We start from the raw sequence: 21995 nt of genomic DNA on the forward strand, positions 1-21995 counted from the left end.
TGTCTCCTTCTCTCTCTGCCCCTCCCCCACTCACACTCTGTCTCTCTCTCTCTCCTTCAAAAATAAATATTTAAAAAATAAATAAAAATAAAAATATGCAAGGATTTAAAAACAAACAAATAAATAAATAAATAAATAAATGGGAGAAGATGCAAATGTTCCTATCTTTCTGTAGAGAAGTCACTGCCACTCTAACATCCACACGCTCAAATGGCTGAATCCACGTTCTCATGTAATGAAATATCAAAGCAAATGTATGTTTGAAAAGGAAAGGCCCATGGCTTAATTGGTAGAAAAGACGAGCCCTGAAAATCCAGAAATCATTGATCTTTGAGGACAGTATCTTCACGGGGTAGCCATTGCCGATGTCTGAAAATGCACACAGGCAGGAAACGCTTAAGTGACCAAGATCTTTATGCCATTTATCCTGGAGACGTGATTTAAGCCAACCCCTTTTAATGTCAGAACATAAAGAGGTAAGGGAATGACTACCAGAAAGAATCAATGGAGGACAGTGTCTCCACGTAAGTACAAACAGGAGACACATGTTTGGGAAGAAAGAATCGCAAACTGCAGGAAGATTCGCTCAGCAGATCGCATAGACGCATTGAAACAGAACACGACAGATTCACTTCAGGGAGGATCGGCAGCATGGACAAGCTCACACGGATAAATACTCACATCTTACACAAATGAAATAAACATCCCAGGGCTTGAGCATGCTTCTTAAAAACATCATAGATACAGACACCTCATCCAAACAAAGAAAACTGGAAGAAATTATAACATGGGGCGGGGGGAAGATGAAGTCATGTTAGTTTCTTTCAACTTTCAAAACCTAAGATTCTAAGGGCGCCTGAGTGGCTCAGTTGGTTGAGCATCTGACTTTGGCTTAGGTCATGACCTCGCAGTTTGCAAGTTCGAGCCCCTGCGGCGGGCTCTGTGCTGACAGCTCTCAGAGCCTGAAGCCAGCATCGGATTCTGTGCCTCCCTCTCTCACTCTGCCCCTCCTCTGCTCGCTTTCTGTGTCTCTCTCTCTCTCTCTCAAAAATTAAATGCACATTGGAAAAAATTTTTGTAAAGCCTAAGATTCTAAATATAGTGCTGCTTTTGTCATGTGATCAGGTCCGAGTGGTCTCGTTCCTATCGACATTTCTTACTCTGAGTGTCCGCATAAGAGATTTGTGGAAATATAAATTCGCTGACAAACATATTTCCGTTTCCTAAAAGTACGTTTACTTCACCTCCCTTTGAACTTGTAAGTTGTACATATTCCGTGTGGAGTGTTTGGTAAAGGCTGGCTCACCATAGCATCCCGGCTTTAGCAACTTGAGAGAATTCTTCCCCTGCTGCTTCATAGAGTGCTTTCCAGACACTCGTTCAAGTTCCTAAAGAGAAAGAGGAAAAGGTCTGGAAGTTACTATAAAACTCTTGAAAGAGATTACTCTGTCTGGTAAAACGATGCCATTTCATTCAACTAGTATATCGTTTATGTTCTCTTCTCATTTAATGTCAAAGATACTTGCTTCTCTATGACAGGTTAATTCTTTTTTTTAAATTTTTTGTTTAATGTTTATTTGTTATTTCTGAGAGAGAGAGAGAGAGAGGGAGAGTGTGAGAGAGGGAGGGGAGGGGCAGAGAGAGGGAGAAACAGAACTTGAGGCAGGCTCCAGGCTCCGAGCTGTCAGCACAGAGCCCGACGCGGGGCTCAACCTTCCGAACCGTGAGATCATGACCTGAGCAGAAGTCAGACGCTCACCCTACTGAGCCACCCGGGCGCCCCTGGGACAAGCTAATTCTTAGAGACAGAGTCTCTGCTGTTCTCATTAGCAACTAAATCCCTCAGCACATCACACACACGGGAATATTTGTGTCCCTCCCCACCCCCCCCACCGAAATTCATATGTTGAAACCCTGACCCTCAAAGTTGATGGTACCAGGAGGTGAGGCCTTGGGGAGGTGCTTACAGCATGAGCGTAGAACCATCACGAATTGGATTAGTGCCTTATAAAAGAGGCTCCAAAGAGCTGAGAGTCCCTTCCCCTGTGTAAGGACACAGCGAGAAGGCACTGGCTAGGAACTGGGAAGAGGGCCCTCACTCTACCAGGCTGGCACCCTGATCTTGGACTTCCAGCTTCCAGAAGTGTGAGACATCGATTTCCATTGTTTATAAACTACTCAGTCTGTGGTATTTTCTTTTCATTTTTCGGGTTTTTTTTTTTTTAACATTTTATTTTATGTTTTGAGAGACGGAGAGAGACAGAGTGTGAGCAGGAAAGGGGCAGAGAGAGCGGGAGACACAGAATCCGAAGCAGGCGCCAGGCTCCCAGCTGTCGGCACAGAGCCCAACGCAGGGCTCGAACTCCAAAACTGCGAGATCATGACCTGATCCAAAGTCGGACGCGCAACTGACTGAGCCACCCAGGCGCCCCTGTGGTATTTTCTTATAGCAGCCCAAACAGACTAAGACAGTGAGCGCTCACCAATATTGTTTTATTCTATTTGATGACTGAGGTCATTCCCATTTCACAAATGAATGGGAGGGACGAGATTAAGAATTTGCATGCACAGGACAGAGAGGAGGGCAGACACGGGAAACATTTTTCTGAATTAACCCAAAGCATAAGAAATAAGGAAGGTTAAAGGAGATGTGTACACAGAGATAAGAAAGGCTGAAAAAGGCAGAATTGGCCAAAAGCTGCAAGGGACAAAGACAGGAACATTGGAGCCCTCCCAGACCCGCACCCGTCCATCCCCTGCCGAAACTCCCCAGTGCTTCTCCATTGCTTAACCTCTTAGTAGAACAGAAGCCCCTCTTCATGACCTGGCCCGGCCTCTAGGGTCTCCCGTGCCCACAATCGCAATGCCCTCCTATACTGTGTGGAAATGTTCTCATGGGCTCTCTCTTTTGTCCTTCTGCCTGGAAAGTCCCCTCACCAGGTTCCCCGCCCCCCTGCTTTGCCACTTGGCAAGCTCGTATATTTCTTCCATCTCTCCGCTCATACGTGGATGCTCCATGAACTCTCACGGATCCCCGGGGCAACCTCAGGGTCTCTTCCTGAGGTCTGATTCAAGTTTTGTAGGGTCTGGAGTTGATACAGTATGGGAGGAAAGGATACAAATTGAAAGAGAGAATTAGGTGTGTGCATAAGTTCATTTAGAATGAGAAGAACGTTCGCGGCAAAGTACAGATCTACAACACCTGACAAATAACACAAATATTACAATTCTTACAAATACTACAGAGTTTGTCGTAGTGTTCCCTACACGCCTCCGTAATAGTTTTCTTCCCTCTACTGTTTACCTGCGTACTCCTCATCACTTCTTCATGAGGCGTTTTTAGATCTTCCGTTTCTTATACAGAGAAAAGAAGAATCCATTCTCTTGCCTCTAACACAGTTGATGGGAACTTGGTGTATATTACAGGTTGTTTGAAAACATTTCTTTCAGCTTCACAGCTCAATATTAGAAACGTCGTATACAATTTTAAGATCGCTGTCAAATCTAGGGAGACCTCGGTCAAGTGTTTCCATAGCCAAACTCTCCCCTTACAACGTCCCAGATGTGTCTGATGACCCGAAAGACATCCCACAGACCAGTTGCTGGCTCCGTGCGTTTAAATCACATTTCTCCATTCCGCCCATAGCCCTGGTGCCAGGAGTGAGGAGACATGTTTAAATTGTGATATAACCCCTGATCGTGAAGCCTGACGACACAGCCTGTTGAGTCACAAAAGTGAATGACCAAAGTATTTCTGGAAGCCATTTCTGCATGAGGAGGGCTAACGGCAACTTAACTATAAGCCACCTAAAAATCCCTCACTAGACCCAAGCAAAATGCATCCCAAACCCAACCTTCCTTTTATAAAAGTTATAAAAGTTCCCTTGGCTGCTTCCATGCCACCTAATACAAAGAAGAATATGACAAGGAGAATATCAGTGTAGAAGAAATGAAGATAAGTATGCTTCTGGTCCTGTCGCTGGCATCGTATGGTGTGGTCATTTTACGATTATAATCAGCTACTTGTCCATCTGCTTTCTTACTGAGTTGTGACTCCCACGGGAATCGTATCTGTTCACATTGGTATCTCTAGTGTTTACAACACCTGGGGCATCATAATTAGTCAGTAAGTTGTTGAAGAAACGAGTGAATGCATGAACGAATGAATGAACGAACGAATGAATGAATGAACGAACAAACGAATGGGTACATTTCCTACTGAAGGATAAGGAGTTGGTAAAGGTGTGGGATCAGAGAAGCTCCCTGATGGCCACCAGGGGGTGCTGTTGGGTGCTGTTGGATGGTAAGTAGGTTGGGTGGGGTATGGAGGTGGGTAGGGAGACTATGTGATTAGCAGGGTTTTTTTTTTTTTAAAGATACCTGAAATCAGGTTTTTGTAGCTCAGAAGATACAAGAAAGGCAAGATGGGCCTTGTACAATCAAGCACAGTGAGTCAAGAAATAGCAGTTGAAAAAGAAAAGCCATCCCTGCTTTGGAGAATCACCGAATTGGCAAACCACCTCCATTTCCAACTTTTCTATGACCTGAGCCTTTGATGACAGCTAACATTGGGAGTATTCTGGAAACTCCACGCCCAGGTCTGCTCCTTATATTTATAGAGCTTTTAGCACAAAGGCATTTTCATCAAAGCACTTTAAGAGCTGGGCACACCCTGTCACACACATGAGCTCCATGAAAGGAATCGCAGCTTCACAGCAGCCCCAAGGCCTGAGCTGGCAAGCAGGAATGCTTTGGAATACACTCCCTGGCCACAGGCGAGCAGCCCAGTTTGAAACCGGTGGGGAGAACGACGTCAGGTGGGGCCAAACAAATCCCTGCTGAGGGGCCCTGACCTGCATTTCTGGAAGGAAACCCGGACCTGATGCCCACGGACCGCGTGCACCAGGCACTTCAGCAGGTTCTTCAGACACTTCGTCTCATTTCATTCCAACAGTATCCACGTGGTGCAAATGGAGAAACTGAGGTCAAGAGAAGCAAAATAACTGGCCTGCAGACGATAACCAGAAAGATCCAAAGCCCCGATTCAAACTTAAACCCATCTCTCTCAACAGCCATGTACGTTTTTTTGAGGTTGTCCTAAGACACGATCTAAATGTATGAGTAGAGAGGAAAAATTTAAGGTCAAATGGGCCCACCATGCTTCTGGGGCAACTTGGGTTTACTTGATTTTGAGAACACTATGACAGCCCCAGCCTATAATTCGAAGAGGCCCAGAAGAAGAGGACCCTTAAAACCCATGTGTTGCTTACTACTTCTGAAGCCCCCATGAGTCCTGTCATAGCACCCATGGCAAGAAGGGCTACGATTGCCTTGCTGCCATTTGCCCTGACCTGAGACCCCCACGGAGAAGCCAAGGCAAGTCACTTCCAATAGGCCAGCCCAAGAGTATAGTACTTACCCCCCTATTTACAAATGTCTGGAACACAGAAAACCTTATATGGATCTGGTGACTGAGAAAGTCATTATACCTCCTTTCATGGTCTCTTTATCCAGACAGCAAAACTTCCATCATGCCCCGATGGGCATTCTCCAATATCATTTAGAGTCCCCAAGAAACTTCAATTTTTCATGGGGACCTCAGACATTTTTCTCTAATAAAGTCTGTTGAAACCTCCTCCTCTTGGAAAGAGTACAGATTTAAGTTCCAGTTCTGCCTACTAGCTGTGTGAGCTGAGCAAGTTTCTTAAGTTCCTCATCTGTAAGGTGGAGGGAAGCATTATTACCATATTAAAGTCGGACACTTAATCGACTGAGCCCCCCAGGTGCCCCAGGGAAGTGATGACTTTGAATGTTCGTTACCTTGGTTTCTGTAATTTAATGATAAGTTTATATTATTTCATTCTTCCAGCTTTATTGACATAGAATAATGTGTAAGTTTAAGATGTGTGACATGTTGATTTGACTCACATGTATATGGCAGAATGTTTACTGCAATAAGCTTCATGAACACGTCCACCATCTCTCATGGTTACCATTTTGTTGTTGTTTGGGTGGGAATATTTAAGATTGGTTCCCTTAGCAATTCTGAGTATACAGTACAAGATCGTTTATTATATTCACCATGCTAGGTGCAACCGATTCTCAGAACCTACTCCTCTTATAACTGGAATTTTGTACACTTTGACCAACATCCTATCTTCCCCATACCCCAGCCTCTGCAACCACCATTCTACTCTGTTTCTATGAGTTCGATGTTTTTAGATTCTGCATATAAATGAGATCATGCAGTACTTGTCTTTCTGTATCTGACTTAGCATAACGCCATCAAGGTCCATCCATGCGGTCACAAAAGGCAGAATTTCCTTGTTTTTCATAGCTGAATAATATTCCATCATATATACGGACATTGTTTAATTTTTAACCACGGCTATACTTAACAACCACCTTGCAAAGTTCCTGGGACTTTAAGAATCAGCTCTCGTCATTTCAAAATGTGGCCCTGGCTTGCCACTGAGGCCACTGCAAAAACCCAGGGGAGATACTCACAGCTTTGGCCAGGATGTTGGTGGGGAGTGGGAGGGGTCCACAGGGATCGGATTTGGGAAATATTGCGAAGGTGGAGCTGAGGAGATTTGCTGAGAGACGGCATATGGGATGGGAAGGAAAGGGAGAAACCGAAGATGATTCGCGGGCTTTTACTTATCTTTCTTCCTGTCTCCCCACACAGCCGAGGGCGGTGAACCATCAGATGTCTCCAGTCTTTCATCTATGCTGTAGCCTCGTCCTTTCTAACGTCAGCTCCAGCTGTATACTCTGGGAGAATTCCTTTTGTGTGTGTGTGAGAGAGAGAGAATGAGGGAAAGGGAGAGGGAAAATGAGAATCTCAAGCAGGCCCCACACCCAGCTCAGAGTCCACCACGGGGCTCAGTCCCACGAATGTAAGATTCTGACTTGAGCCAAAATCAAGAATCAGCACTTAACCCACTGAGCCACCCAGGGGCCTCTCTGGGAGAATTCCGAGACCTAAGGTGTTCAGTCGTTTTCTTTCATATAAAGGAGAGAATTTGACAAAATTCTTGCTTTCCCCCCAGCCAGACTTCTAAAGCCATTGTTTTCTTTGTGCAAAGTAGTATCTCTGTTTTACTTACATATACAGAGAGAGGGAGAGAGAGAGGGAGAAAGAGAGAGAGAGAGGGGTAAGGGGAGAAAGAGGGAGAAAAAAGGAGCAGGGGCAGGGGAAGGGAAAGGGACGAGAAGAGGGGGAGGTGGCCTGAGAGGACAGTGGGAGTGAATGTATTCCAAGCCCTGAGTGGACCTTTCAATGTGTGCTCTATATTCTCACACATAACTTAAATCTTTTACAACAAAAATATGTAAATATTTCAATAATAAAATCTAAAAAGGGGGGGGAGGGCGGAAAGCCATCAATTAAAAATATATTGACTAAATTCAGCTCAAAAAGAGACAGAGAAAGCTGTCTGGAGAGCAGGAGACCCTGGCATGGACAAGGGTCAACAGTGGTCACTGAGAGACGTGGTCTCTCACTTCAGGACATGGAGAAGAGAGACCTCCCTTCCACTCCAGAAATGTGTCAGGCTGCATACGCCCGGAGACATCTTTAGCCCTCTGTGGCTCAGAGGAGGAACCGCTCATAGGTAAAAGGGAAATAAAAATAACACTCCATGCCTCACATCACCATATTGTGACGAGGATCAGACGAGAGGACAAAAATCGAAAATGTGGAAGTCTTTTGAGAAGGACTGTATACCTGTCACCATCACTCTTTTCTTTTCTTTTCTTTCTTTTCTTTTTTCTTTTCTTTTCTTTTCTTTTTTTTCTTTTCTTTTCTTTTCTTTTCTTTTCTTTTCTTTTCTTTTTCTTTTCTCTTTTCCTTTCCTTTCCTTTCCTTTCCTTTCCTTTCCTTTCCTTTCCTTTCCTTTCTTTTCTTTTCGTTTTAAGGACAATATCAATAATCCTCTTCCACATAAAAGGGGTAGGATGCGAGGTATCCTAGGACTGGCCTGAACGGTTAAAGGCATTCGCTGTCTTCACAGAAGTCGGTACCGATGTGATCCTTCATCTTCCTGACTCAGCTGCCCTTTTGGTACCTGACAGCCCACGCTGAAAATAACAAGGGGGCGTGTCCATGGTGGACTGGGGAAAGGGAGCTGAGCTAACAGCCTGAGTCTGTACAACACGGACCTGTGTCCTCTTTCTTTGTAAAGCCTCCTCTTTGGAACTCACTGCTCAGGGAGATGGAAGGCAGGGTGGAGGCAGGCCTGCGGACAGGGTCCTGGCCCTCCGGGAAGAGCACTTCGGTGATCAGGGGTGTGGGATGCTTCGCTGGGAGTGTCCTTCAGGCTGGGCGCTCAGACGCTGCCCAGCTGAGCAGCCACCAGCCCTCAGACGAGACATCTCGTATTGACCAACCTCGAGGGCTCCTGAGTTGATCAATAAGAGTGCTCCTTCTCTGCCTCTGGCTAAAAGCTAAAGAGACGAGCTGGTGCATATGTGATCACTAGAATTTAATTATATATCACATTGATTTTTAATTAGGACTCTGGTGAGGGCCTCCTCTATTAAAAAGATGTTCCAACTGGTAAATGGGTTTTACCTATGCCATTGGATAATTTGAAATGCAATGTTCCTTCTGACCTTTAGCCCTTTTGCCAAGGGGGAAACGTGCTAGGCAGCCCTCACCACAAGGGCGGAGACTCTGAAAGCAGCTCACATTTCTCCAAAATTTGTCTTCAAGTTCCGTAGCTCACCATGTAAGACAGGACACCGGGAGAGACAGGGGTGAGGGGCTTCTGTGTTGTTATTTATAATTAATCCCAATTAACACTGGAAAAGGTCCCACTGGCTCTGATCTCTGGTCTAATCTCTTTGAGAGGTAGGTCCAAAGACACAGTCTGGCTCTCAAATCGGATTGGCACCAAAGCTTGCCTCATCTGACCCTTTTCTTCAAGAGGAGCTAGGATGCTTTGAAGCTCCCAGCGACCCTTGGCTCAGCTTCTCAAGGCTACAAGACAAGCGCTTTGCAAGCTGGAAACAAACAATGGACTCAGGGCCAAAACTTAGTCCTTGGAAAGAGCCCAATTGCTGCTTATACTGGCATGGAGAGCCTCACCCTCCAGAACCCCTCGACTCCTCATCAAGATCCCCCTGGAGCCTGACGCAGACCCACAAGCCACCAGTCACTCATGGCAACCAGGGAGGGCCAGCACCAGGCAGAAGTGTGGACCGAGGTGCACCCAGCCACACACGGTTTGTTCTGAGCCCCACAGCCGGGCGTCTGACAGATTATTATAATCACAATAACAATAGCTCTACCTACCCCCCGGACACTGCAGCACTCTTGACGTGGCTGGTGCCATTAATCCATAGGTCAGAGCTGTTGGAGGTACCTTTATTTTGCAGCCAAGAAAACCACAGCCTGGGGGGCGTAAGTGACATACCCAAGGTCACGCAGGACTTGAGCTGCAAGGCCCACAGCTCTTATCCCCTCCGACACAGTTTGTTGCCTTGGCGGGGTGTGCCGGGCCAGGAACCGCCCGTCACCTCCCGCACATCTGCCCAGAGGAGTCACACGTGTACTGCCAGCCATGGTAAAGATAGAACGGCCATCCCACGAGCCAAACGTAGTCTCACGGTCCGCCTTTCCTCCCCGTGACTCTCTCAGCATTGACTTGCACACAATTGCCGTGCCACCAAGCATCCTCTCTTGCCAACCCTCTGCCCAGAATCTCCTCCTTTCCCTTCTCCACTCATGCATTCAATCGAACACGTGTTTACTGAGCTTCTATCATATGCCCCCGCACCATGCCACAAGCTGGGGCTCGCTGAGGGGACAAAGAAGACAGACCCTCATCCTCAGCCTGATTAGGGAGACAGCCAGGCAAACAGACTACTAGAGGCAACGTGAGAAGGGTTAAGACAGAGAAAACGAAGCCAGATCCTGAAGAATATGAGAGGGATCTTCTGAATCAGCCTTGGCACAAATGCCATCCATCCCTCACGACCATATCCCATTTGCCACTTTCTTTCCTCCCCCTCCCCTCCCAGTGTCAGGTCGGTGTCCTGCCTCATGCAAGGCTCTTAGCATCACAGGCAGGCTTAGCTGCAGACAATGGAAACACCCTATAATTCCACATCCTTCAAAGCACACAGGGTCCTGCCACATACCCAGGAGATTAAAGGGAGACTTGACTTGAGTGTAGTGAATACACCTCCTCCAGCTCAAATCCTAGCCTTAGAAATCCTACTCTGGACCATTAATCCCCCAATCTGGCCTGAGAACCACAATTTCTCTAAAAATTTTTTTTACTGTTTACTTGTTTTGTGAGAGAGAGATAGAGAGCGAGTGGGCGTGAGTGGGGGAGGGGCAGAGAGAGGGAGACACAGAATCCAAAGCAGGCTTCAGGCTCTGAGCTGTCAGCACAGGGCCGGACGCGGGGCTGGAACTCACGAACCACCCACAGTGAGATCATGACCTGAGCCGAAACCGGATGCTTAACCGACTGAGCCACCCAGGCGCCCCTTGAGAACCACAACTTCTAAAATGGGTTCCTCCGTATTTGGAACAAACTACTCTTCAGGGAGATGGCGAGCGAGTCCACTTCCCCAACATCTGAGTGCCAGACAACAGGGGGTGTTGTGGTCGGCTGGGTAACGGCCGCCCAGAAAGCCCACATCCTGATCCCTGGACCATGTGCGTGTCGGCTTATCACTCTGCCGATGTGATAAAGATACGGATCTTAAAACAGAAGCGGTCTTCTGGGATGATCTGGGGAGCCCTCACTGTGAGCACAAGTGTTAAAAAAGCAAGGCAGAGGGAGATTTCAGACAGAAGAGGAGAAGGTGATGTGACACAGAGGCAGAGATGAGAGCGATGCGACCACAAGTCAAAGAATGTGGCCAGCAGCCACAAGAAGCTGGGAGTGACAAGGTACAGATTCACCCACAGGCCTTCAGGATGGAACATGGCCCACCAACACCTTGATTCGGGCTGATCTAAGATGATTTTGGACTTGTGGTTTCTGGAACTATGAGAGAATACAGTTGTGCTGTCCTTCCTTCCTTCCTTCCTTCCTTCCTTCCTTCCTTCCTTTCTTCCTTCCTTCCTTCCACCCTTCCTCCTTTCTTTCTTTCTTTCTTTTTCTTTCTTTCTTTCTTTCTTTCTTTCTTTCTTTCTTTCTTTCTTTCCTTGTAGAAGCAGGTGAAGGGTTGGAGAGATACCACAGTCATGTATATGGGAGGTGATAGACAGGGGTGACGGTGGTGGAAGAGATGAGAATTTTTTTTTTTTTTTTGAATGCTTATTTGTGTATTTGGAGACAGAGACAGAGAGAGAGAGAGAGAGAGAGAGCAGACTAGGTAGGGGTGGAGAGAGAGGGAAAGAGAATCCGTAGCAGGCTCCACACTGTTAGCACAGAACCCAATCCGGGGCTCGAACCCACTAACCATGAGATCATGACCTGAGCTGAAACCAAGAGTCGGAGGCCTAACAGACTGAGCCACCCGGGTGTCCCTACAGTTGTTTTATGCCACCATGGGTGCTTGCGTGGTACAGCAGGCTTAGGACACGAACACAGAAGGCGCGATGGCCGTGACACGAGCTCATGCCGGAGGACTCTCCGGCGGCAGCTTCCCCTTGTACCCTCTTGGGAGAAGTGAGTTCCTTCTTACACTGGAGATCTGGCCTCCAGCCTCCGCACGGAACAGTTCACAGCCCTTCACAAGGCTGTGGGTTGTGGCTCACGCTTTGCTTCCTTCCTTTCTTCCCCATATTTCCTGAGGTCTTTGAAATAGAGTTTCTGAATTATTTCACTGTATTTAGAGATAGTTAACCTAGTCAGAAAAAAATAAGCATAAATCCCCTTCCCGGGACTAAAGGAAACCAAAGCTCACTGAAAGGGACCAGGCAACAGAATGTAGAAAAACATGACCTCCAGCTTTCAATGTCCCCTTTCAATGTCCCCTTTCTGCTTTCCATCCCTCCATTCCCCCTTCTCCTGGCTGGCATGTTGTCTGAGAAGGAGCTCTCCATTTCTGTGTTAGGCTTCTTTGTTGGTGGTTGTGTTTGTTGGCTTGTTGCTACAGGCTAATGAAGCAGAAGGAGACAGGAAAGAAGGCAATATTGATAAAAAGTTGGCAGGGCCTACACAATTGGTCGCAAAGATTAGAATAGAGTTGGAGGTAAGGATTTTTACACGCTTGAAACAAAGGTGATCTTAGCACAACTTCTCCTGAAGCCAGTTCCTTCATTCCTCGGGGGAGGTGATTTGGCGCTCAGGCCTGTGGTGCTAAAGAAACATGGAAAACAAATGAGCCACAAATTGAAACGGAGCACGTTACTCCTATCTGGAACATGGTATTGCTGAAACAGAGTGCTTGGCCAGGTTCTTAATGAGACACAAAACCCCGAAGTGTTATAAAAATAAGGAATAAGAGGGCAGTGAATTTAGTTAATCCCATTGATTCCCTAATTCTCCGCCCTTATTCCCGAAGCAGACATTTCAAAAGGAGATGTAAGACTGGGAATGTTTCTCAAAACCCTCACTCAGGTGGGGCACTGGCGTGCTCGGTCTCCATATCTACAACCCTACCGCTATAAAGTGTGGACGTAAGTGAATGCGGCTCTTGGGGAAGCTTTCCAGGCACATACTTAGTAAATGAAGGTATTATGCTGCGGGAGGTGGGGACCCAGAGGCCCTGGAGGAGGAGGGTTCTGGATACAACCCCAAGGCCACCACCATTCTTTAATGCCTGCCTCCTGTCGCGCACCCCGGGTGAGGGGTTAGGGACGGGGAAGGGGAGGGGATATCCCTGGTTATTCAACCCCACCAGGGATTGGCAGCCTAAAGCCATCAGGCTGCAACCACCCAGTGTTTTCGAGAACATTCAAAATATACATCTAGGAAGTTCAAATCTGGTGTGACGATAAGCGAGGGAGATGCCATTTAGATGAAAAAAGGCCATAAAATTCGCGTCAAGAGCTTTCGGCATGCAATTTATTGTCAAGGCCGCGTGAGGTAACTTCAATAGCCTTCGGTAAGTTTCTTCTACAGGAAACGCTCGCTTTCTGTGTCTACTTTTCACATGAAACACCTTTACGTGTAATCTGCTTTCAAACACTGCAAATCTGCTCTCAGATACTGTCCCCGTCCTGAGCGGTGCTCCCAGCTTTCCCTCTGGTTCTGGAGTGTTTGGAGCCTGATTTCCGTATCTGGCTCCTTCTCTGACTGCTGATACCCCTCTTAGAAGTTATTTCTTTTCTGAATACTTCAGCTTTCTTATGTAACTGCAAAGGAATTGAAACTTCCTGCTCCCAAGGTCAAAAAAGCTTGCAAGGATATATAAAGTCATGTACAGAAAACACTAAGTGGTCTTAAAAGATTGGTACTCCGTGTATCGGAAGGCATTTTTTCTCTCTGTCAAGGTTTACGAGTGTTTAGCTTACTTCTATTTTAACTTATATCGTCAATGAAGACGAAAAGAAGAAAATGCCGACATCCCAGAAGAAATGGTGTATTTCTGGATGTTTATCCTGAATAGTCCCAGGCAAGAATCTGGAAAGAAAACAGCAATCATGTAGACCTTCACAGATGTAGAAATTCGAGAGAACTCGTAAGACAACAGTAGCTATCGAAATCTGTTAAGTCTTGGGGCTCCTGGGTGGCTCAGTCAGTTGAGCAACTGACTCGTGATTTCAACTCAGGTCATGATCTCATGGTTCATAAGACCGAGCCCCGAGATGGGCTCTGCACTGACCGTGTGGAGCCTGCTTGGGGGACTCTCTCTCCCTCTTTCTCCCTCTCTCTCTCTCCCTGCCCTTCCATGCATCTTTCTTTCAAAATAAATAAATAAACTTTACAAAACAAAACTCTGTCAAATCTTAGTGACTAATGGGACTTAGTGTTAAATGCCAGTGACTTATGATTTAGACAAACGTCAGTGTCAGCAGAGACTCCTTTCTGGTCCAGACCCGATTTGAATTCCGGAAAAAGAACTATTCTACTGCCCTTTTATTCTCTACCCTGAAGTATAGAAAGAATAAAGATTTAGATATCACTTACGTTGATGCTACCCTTGCTTGTGGATTTTCCTCTTCTCTCAAATGTCCAATCAGATCTCTGCCCACTCGTATCTTTTGTCAAGGAGACATTTAGAGAGTTATGCCTGAAACTAGCTCATTACCTCAGGGGGTAGGGAGTGTCACGGGCCATCCCCTGACCTCTCCGAGGACCTATAAGATGAGCACGTTGCCAGTTATGAGCCCAATGCATCATTCGAAGCAGGGTTCATAGACAACACGAAACAATAAGTAACTTTAATTTTGCAAAATTTTCCAAAAATGAGGACAAATCCATCATTGTATGGTAAGTACTAAAGTCTTTGGGTCTATAAAGGGAATCTGGCCAAGTTTCTTTCTTTCTTTTTTTTTTTTTTTTTTCCAGAACAGCTACTTAAAACCGCAAGTTCCAGCTAAGCAACTTCTTGGGATCATTAGCACATTAATTAATAACCAGAAAGACATAGGAAGATGTATATATGATATTTGCTCTTAAGTGTAACACAATTCTCTGACTTCATAACCAAAACTTTTCAAACATGAGTACTGAAAGTAACAAAGAGAATCTGATCCCTTTCCCCACTTACGAAAAGAAAGAAAGAAAGAAAGAAAGAAAGAAAGAAAGAAAGAAAGAAAGAAAGACTTGCCTTTCCCTTTGTTTCACTATTGAGGCTACTGACTTCTAACCTTGGCAACAATACAAAAATGATTTTGAAGCAATGATGAAGAAATGTTCGGTAAAGTTTCTCTTTAATGAAGGGACACGAATTTCACAATGGATGCAGTCTGTATGTTTATAAATGTGACCAGTTCTCAGATACAAACAAAGTCCCCCATTATAATTGCCATCAGACTACTGAGGAATTTCAAATAACTGGAATGTTTGGCGAGGCCTTACTGTCATCAGAAAGAAGTAAATCATAAGAAAACAGTTTATTTTGAGATTTTAAAGAAAACCTATAAAATATTGTGCCTGTTCATTTCATCTCTACCTCCTACATCTAGAAACATAACAGAATGAGAAGGAATCTTCTAGGCCTTGTGGCTGCTTGAGGCATAAACACAGATTCAGGTATGTTTACTCTGCTCATACTGACTTTTCCACTCTGGATTTTGGTGGGATTATTATGGTTCATGTAATTTTATTATTTTCAACAAATTGTTAAATGTGGTCTGTTTGTATACCTCTGTAAGATTTTTCATTTAAATAAATTCACAGCTTATAAAACAATCCTTTTGCTGGACCATGAAATACTAAGGACCATGAAAAACTAAGGTTTGGAAAATATGGTCATTACAACAATACGAAGCACAATACAGGAAAGGATGAAATGTACTATAATCCAAAAAAGCTAACCAAGATTATGGATTGAGTATACACTAAATCCCCTGCCCTCTGTTCCAATATGTAGGAATGTCTCTTGTGCCAAATGCATAGACATATTAGAAAAATGTTAAATTATTCCAAAAGAAAAAAAAAAAGTTGTACTGAAAAGTAAGAAAATCAAGAAATAACCATGGATGCCTAAGAAAAATACAGGCATGTTAATTTATGAACTAAACACAGGTAAAGTAAGAATTAGTGAATTCAAATTCAATGTCCCAGAACACAGAACAGAGAGATAAAGACATGGAAGTTATAAACAAATCATTTAGAAGCACCTGGGTGGCTCAGTCAGTTAAGCATCTGACTCTTGATTTCAGCTGAAGTCACATTCTCATGGTTCGTGGGATCGAGCCCCGAGTCAGGCTCTGTGTTGACGGCTCGGAGCTTGCTTGGGATCCTCTCTCTCTCTCTCTCTCTCTCCCTTTCTCTCTGCCCCTCCCCTACTTGTGCTCTCTGTCTCTTTCAAAATAAATAAACTTAAAAAAAAAAAAAAGCAAATCATTTAAAACGCAGAGAATAGAACAAGAATTTGATTAACAGATTTCCAAAAAGAAAGGAGAACACAGAAAGAATAAAGGAGAGAAAATACACAAATTGCTAAAACTGGGGAAATCTCTGGAAAAAGAGAAAGATACAAGTCAAAATAAAAATACCCAGTAGGGATTGATAAACTTTAAATATCTCTATATCTCTATATCTTTATCTATATGTCATATTAAAACTGCAGAAATTTTGAGGGGAAAGAAAAGGCAATAGAAGCTATAAGAGAAAAAATTAGATTGCCCACAAAAGAACTACCAATAACAGAGTTCTCATGAACAATTAAGGGGGAAAAAATGCCAGAAGAAAACTGAGTAATGTCTTAAAAGGACGGAGGCAAAATTGCCATGAGCTTAGAATTCTATGCCTGTCCTAATTTTCCTTTAAGGATGAGGACAGAATAAACGCATCGTCAGAGACACTAGGACATGGACAACCTGAGTATATTTTCGGACGCTTCCTGGAAGAACCACTAAAGAGCAAAGAAGATGCCGCCACAAGAAAGAAAAGTAAACCCGTCCTGAAGGAAGACATTGTAAGGAACAGGCGTGGGAACAAAATATGAAGAACGTGGGGGAGAACCTAATGAAATATCTTTTAATAAACCAACACAGGAGAAGTGACAGAAAGAGAAAGAAAGGGAAAGGCGAAGGAAGAGAAGAAAGGAAAGAAATGTCAGTGCCATGGAAACAAGCATGAACTAAATAAAATGCGATCACATGGCATTGAGAGGAGAGTGTGTGAAAGGAGCTGGGAGAGTGTTGCCTCCACTGCCTGGTTAAGGATTAAAGAGGTGCTGGTGGATCGTAGGCTTTGAAAGAAGAATATAAACAGGAGTAGGCATATTAAAATTGTATTGCACCAGGGGCTCCTGGCTGTCTCAGTCAGTAGAGCATCTGACTCTTGAACTTGGGGTTGTGAGTTTGAGTCCCCAGTTGGGTGTGGAGCCTACTTAAAAAAATAAAATTGAATTAAGCCTTATTGCCACTGAAAGAATAAGAATGCAATAAATAGACTCCATACTGGTAGGAGAAAATAAAACAAATGAATGGGTTACATGGACACCCACCACCTCGTGGTGATGGCGGTCTCTGGGAAGGGGACCAGGAATGGGCAGGGCCTGGGGTTGTTGGCTGAAGAGGATTTCAATCTCATCTCCAATGTTCTATTTCAAAAGAAAGAAAGAAAGAAAGAGAGAGAGAAAGAAAGAAAGAAAGAAAGAAAGAAAGAAAGAAAGAAAGAAAAACATTGCAAGTAAATAAGAAAATATTTGAGAAGTTAATCTTTCTAGATGGTAGAAATGTAGGTTTTTGTTCCATTACCCTTTATATTTTCCCAGAGTTTTTTTAAATTTTTTAATGCTTTTTTATTTATTTTTGAGAGACAGAGAGACAAAGAGACAGAGCACAAGTGAGGGAGGGGCAGAGAGAGAGGGAGACACAGAATCCGAAGCAGGCTCCAGGCTCTGAGCTGTCAGCACAGAGTCCGATGTGGGGCTTGAACCCATGAACCGTGAGATCATGACCTAAGCCGAAGTTGGATGCTTAACTGACTGAGCCACCCAGGTGCCCCTATATTTTCCCCAATTTAAAATATCCGCCCCCCCCCACACACACACACAGAAAAAGAAAAGAAAAGAAAAACTTTTGGCCTTATTTTGAGTTATCATCCAAGGAGATGTAGAGTGATGCATTCCAAAGCAATTCAAGTTCGAGCCCCTGAAGTCTGACAGATCAATTCAGTCCACACCGAGAGCAGACGTGGGGCTGTAACACACACCCCGTCTCTTATATGCAGGCGAGAAAAATTCTTAATGGAAGGTAACTCCAGTGAACTTAAGGGGTCATTGCCTTTTAAATACTGGTGGGTTATAGAGCCCCATTATCTCATGCTCTGTGTTGGTTTGAGTTACTAGTCTCTGGCTTCTGTGTGCAAGGAGTGGAACAAAGATGTCAACGTAGAAACTACCATAGCCAGGGGTCAGCAGGGGGTTACCCAATTAGAGAACCCTTAAGAAACCACAGAAAAGAAAATAACTTTTCTGTCATAATAAGGACCCTTCCTACGGGAGACAGAACAATCACTTCTGTGTGTTAGTTTTCTCTTACAGCCGGTTAATCATGAAGCACAATGAGAAACACAGTAAGATTGTCTTCTGTGAATGACGGGCATTGGCGGTAGGTTGCCCATGGGATTCCTTGCTCACTAGAACAGCTGTTCGACGACACAACGCCCATGCCTGAGGCAAAAGTCACTCTAACAGGAAAAAAGACACAAAAAGCACATCAATGAATAGTCTATATTTGCATTTCCCTCGATGGACGTTTACGTGAGAAACCTCAAATGAGCTTCATACTCTTAGATATTCTCTTAGAATGTAGCGAGATCGTGATTATTGGCCAAAGGAAGACCTATAAATATCCTACCCATTCTTCAATGGGAAATCCAAGCCTCACGTCTGTGAAGGCTTCCTCTTTGTTACGGACTGAGGAATGGCTCAGGGAGGAGCACGAAGTCAGGATGTCAATGGCATAATCCCTACCCAAGATGACCAAAGCCCAACTGAGGCAGTGGCAGGGGGGATAGAGAATAGGCTTTAAATCCGAGTGAGATTTTGGAGGTAGAAAGCATAGGAGTTGGTGACTGGTTAGCTATGCAGGAGCTGAGATCACAGAAGCACTCTAGGATAATTGCAAACTTCCTTAAAATTCCATCAGTGTACATAGGAAGCAAGAAAGAAAAGAGGTAGGGGCGCCCGAGTGGCTCAGTCAGTTAAGTATCCGACTTCAGCTCGGGTCATGATCTCCCGGTTCATGGGTTCGAGCCCCGCGTCGGGCTCTGTGCTGACAGCTCAGAGTCTGGAGCCTGCTTCGGATTCTGTGTCTCCCTCTCTCTCTGCCTCTCTCTCTCTCAAAAATGAATAAATGTACAAAAAAAAAAAAAAGAGAGAGAGAGAGAGAAAGACAGAAAGAAAGAAAAGAGGTACGTGGGGCACGGGCATGGCAGGAAAGATAACTGGATGATATTCCAGACTCGTTGGGGAACCTACGGGCCTCCGTGGGGTAAAGTCTAGTGAGGAAGTGGAACCATGCCACCAGAAGTGAGGGTAAATCAGGAGACAGTGATTTAGATTCACCAGTACAAGCTGGCAGCTGATTCACGAGCGTGGGTGGGATTGGGCAAGGACAGTGTGATTGGGATAAAAGAGCTGCGAGTCCTCTGGTTCAAGGGCTTCAAAGCCATGTTTCTCATGCTATGGGGGAGGGAGGGGCAGTGAGAGGGGTAAGCAGGGGAGACTCGACTCTTCATTTTAAGTATTGTAGATCAACCCTCTCTGGTTTACAAATGAGGACTTCCACTCTAGACTTCATTTGAAGAGAGGATCCTATGGCTCAAAAAACTTTTCCAAAAACCACTGCTCCAGCCCATAAATTAACTGAGGTTTGTGAAATTGCTCTGGTGAAACAGGCTGGGGCATACCTGGCCCTCTGCAGTCTGAGCACTGCCCACAGAGTGGAGTCCAGGTGGTAGGAAACGCCTGGAGTCCAAGTAGGCAGGGAGGGGACGTGGTCACAGGCTGGCAAAGTCCCTGCTGGGATGGGAGGAAGATGAGGCTTAGAGGAAGTCAAAGTCCTGGCCAGGAAGGCTGCAAAGTGAGGTTGGACAGACAGGACAAGAACAGAGTCAAATGCAAGTAGCCAAGTCAACGCTGGGAAAGTCAGGAAGGGTGAGGACACAGCAGAGTGTGAAGCTGAGTCGGTGAGTGGTGGAACTTTGTCTTCAAATAAAGAACGTGTGACAGGGCAGCTGGAGCTGTTGGAGGAGGCAGGTACGGCACTTTTAAGCAACTGAGCTATGTAACAGTCCTTACTCCAGGTAGAACAGGTCATCAACTAGCTCGCATCATTTAAGGGACTCTGGGACAGTCCAAGAGACACAGCTTTTGCCCGCTGTCCCTAGCTGTGAAATTAAAGTGCAAATACCCGTGGGTGAGGGACTGCATTCTCTTGCATTTAAAATTAAAGAGACGCCTGGATGGCTCAGTCGGTTGAGCATCAGACTCTTGGTTTTGGCTCAGGCTATGATCTCACGGTTCATGGGATCGAGCCCCATGTTGGGCTCTATGCTGACAGCTCGGAAGCCTGCTTCAGATTCTGTGTCTCCCTCTCTCCGTCCCTCCCCCCCTCACACTCCCTCTCTCTCTGTCTCTCAAAAATGAATAAACATTTTTAAATTTTTTTTTAAAAAGTGAAATTAAATTAAAATGACTGACAATGAATCAGATGGGAAACAGATGGGAAAACGAGAGAGGGTTCAAATCAAATCTTGTAATGAAACTGTAGAACTCATGGGATCACCCTTGACCTGAGAAAGTTCATGGGCACTATAAGTTCAAAGGAGAAGGGCAAGGGTTACTGAAAGTCAGTGGAGTAGGGATGTAGTTGGAAGGACAAATGGTTTCGGCCACAGTTTTGCACTGAACCCTGCCAATACCACCGACCATTGCTGGGACAACAGATCTCTTCTAGAGTCTGGAGCGAAATCTTCTTCTACAAACTTCCCTGACTTCTTCCCTTCCTTGTTGGAAATCTCTGGGGTTAGAAAAAATGCCTTTTAGTCTGTTTGGTGTCATTACCCCCCTGCATGCCTCTATCTGCCTCCACCTCTGCACTTTGCCATCCACCCCGGCCTCTCAGTAAAGCCCTGAGCCACCACCCACACACCCCGAGGCAATAAGAACTCAGTTCTCTCTGGATTAGGCTTTGAACTCATCTTTTTAAATCCTCCTCTACTCAGGATGATTTATCATCCCTCCTCTTTGTCCTTTATGGGTCCCTTTTATTAAAATCCTTGGAAGCTAGGTCTTGTCATTTTTAAATCCTTTTTCCAGAAATATAGAAGGAGAAATAAACCTCAAATACAGTGCCTACCTCATCATAAAAACCACCAGACCATTCCACATTTCCAAGCTTCTAGAAAGAAATGCCGAGACCACCTTAGTCACAATCTCTTCCCTATGCTTATCAACGTTCATCCTACTCTGTCTTTCCCTTGTTTCTGTATTTTGATTTTCTGATATTGTCTGGACCCAATTCCTGTAGCCCCCAAACCATTACCTCTTTGTTTTGCTATTTAAAGAGTTTGTCTCAATACTTTGTATTAAAGATGCAATATAAAAAGTAATTGCCTTGTATCATGGGAAGCCAACCATTTAAAGTGTTGTCAACCAGCGTTATTAAATGAATGTGATAATAAAGTTTAAGATGAGTCATGTAAAGCGAAATTACAAATGGGCTCAGATGAAAGAGTCAGCAAGAGCTCCAACCAAGCCTTGTAATGAGGGGATAGAACAGATGACGACATCCTAAAAACCCCATTTCTGTTTGGCTGGATACAGTTTGAAATAATGATAGGTCTATCGAAATGCGCCTAGAGTTCTCCTTTTATTTCAGCTCATGAGCCAAAGACCCTAACGTGCATCGATATTTGCCTCTGTAGATATTGAAACGGTGAGAGAAAACATTCAAAAGTGGCCCTCGCACCGCCCATGACACATCTCTCTCCGACACCTGTCAACAGAAGTGATGCTTGCCAGCAACTTTCCTAGTCATCAGGAAGGAGCATTTTGCTAATGAGAACATAATGATACCTGACTCCCTGAAGGAAACACTGACTGTTGGAAGGAATTCTAGAATTGGGGTCAAGAAATCTGGGTCTTAGTCCTGGCTCTGTCATAAGGAGATCTTGGTCAGATCATAAAAACCAGCCTGTGCCTCACTTTCCCCATCTGACAAAGGTAATGAAAGAAAGAAAGAAAGAAAGAAAGAAAGAAAGAAAGAAAGAAAGAAAGAAAAGAAAGAAGAAAGAAAAAGTAACCACTGTCCATCTATCTTATGGATTTACTGTGAGCATGCCTTGAAAAAAGTAGAAGGTGTCCCAGTTGGTGCTTAGTCTCATTATTATTTATAGCTTTCTGGACTTCTTCACCTGGACAGGTTTCCTGGAGCTTCCTCACCTCCCCCCTTAAAAGCA

General features: G+C 44.8%; 1 long non-coding RNA gene across 1 annotated transcript in view; it reads right to left on the minus strand.

Annotated features, from left to right (window-relative positions):
• Positions 1 to 987: 987 nt before the first annotated feature.
• Positions 988 to 21995, minus strand: part of LOC128775018 (uncharacterized) — a 57672-nt gene continuing 36664 nt past the window's right edge. The window contains exon 3 of the long non-coding RNA XR_008419585.1: positions 988 to 1388. This is a non-coding gene — a long non-coding RNA (uncharacterized LOC128775018). The remainder of the gene's footprint in view (positions 1389 to 21995) is intronic.

The sequence above is a fragment of the Panthera pardus genome, unplaced genomic scaffold, assembly GCF_024362965.1.
Source record: "Panthera pardus isolate Hobbes unplaced genomic scaffold, ASM2436296v1 HiC_scaffold_6, whole genome shotgun sequence".
NCBI classification, from domain to species: domain Eukaryota; kingdom Metazoa; phylum Chordata; class Mammalia; order Carnivora; family Felidae; genus Panthera; species Panthera pardus.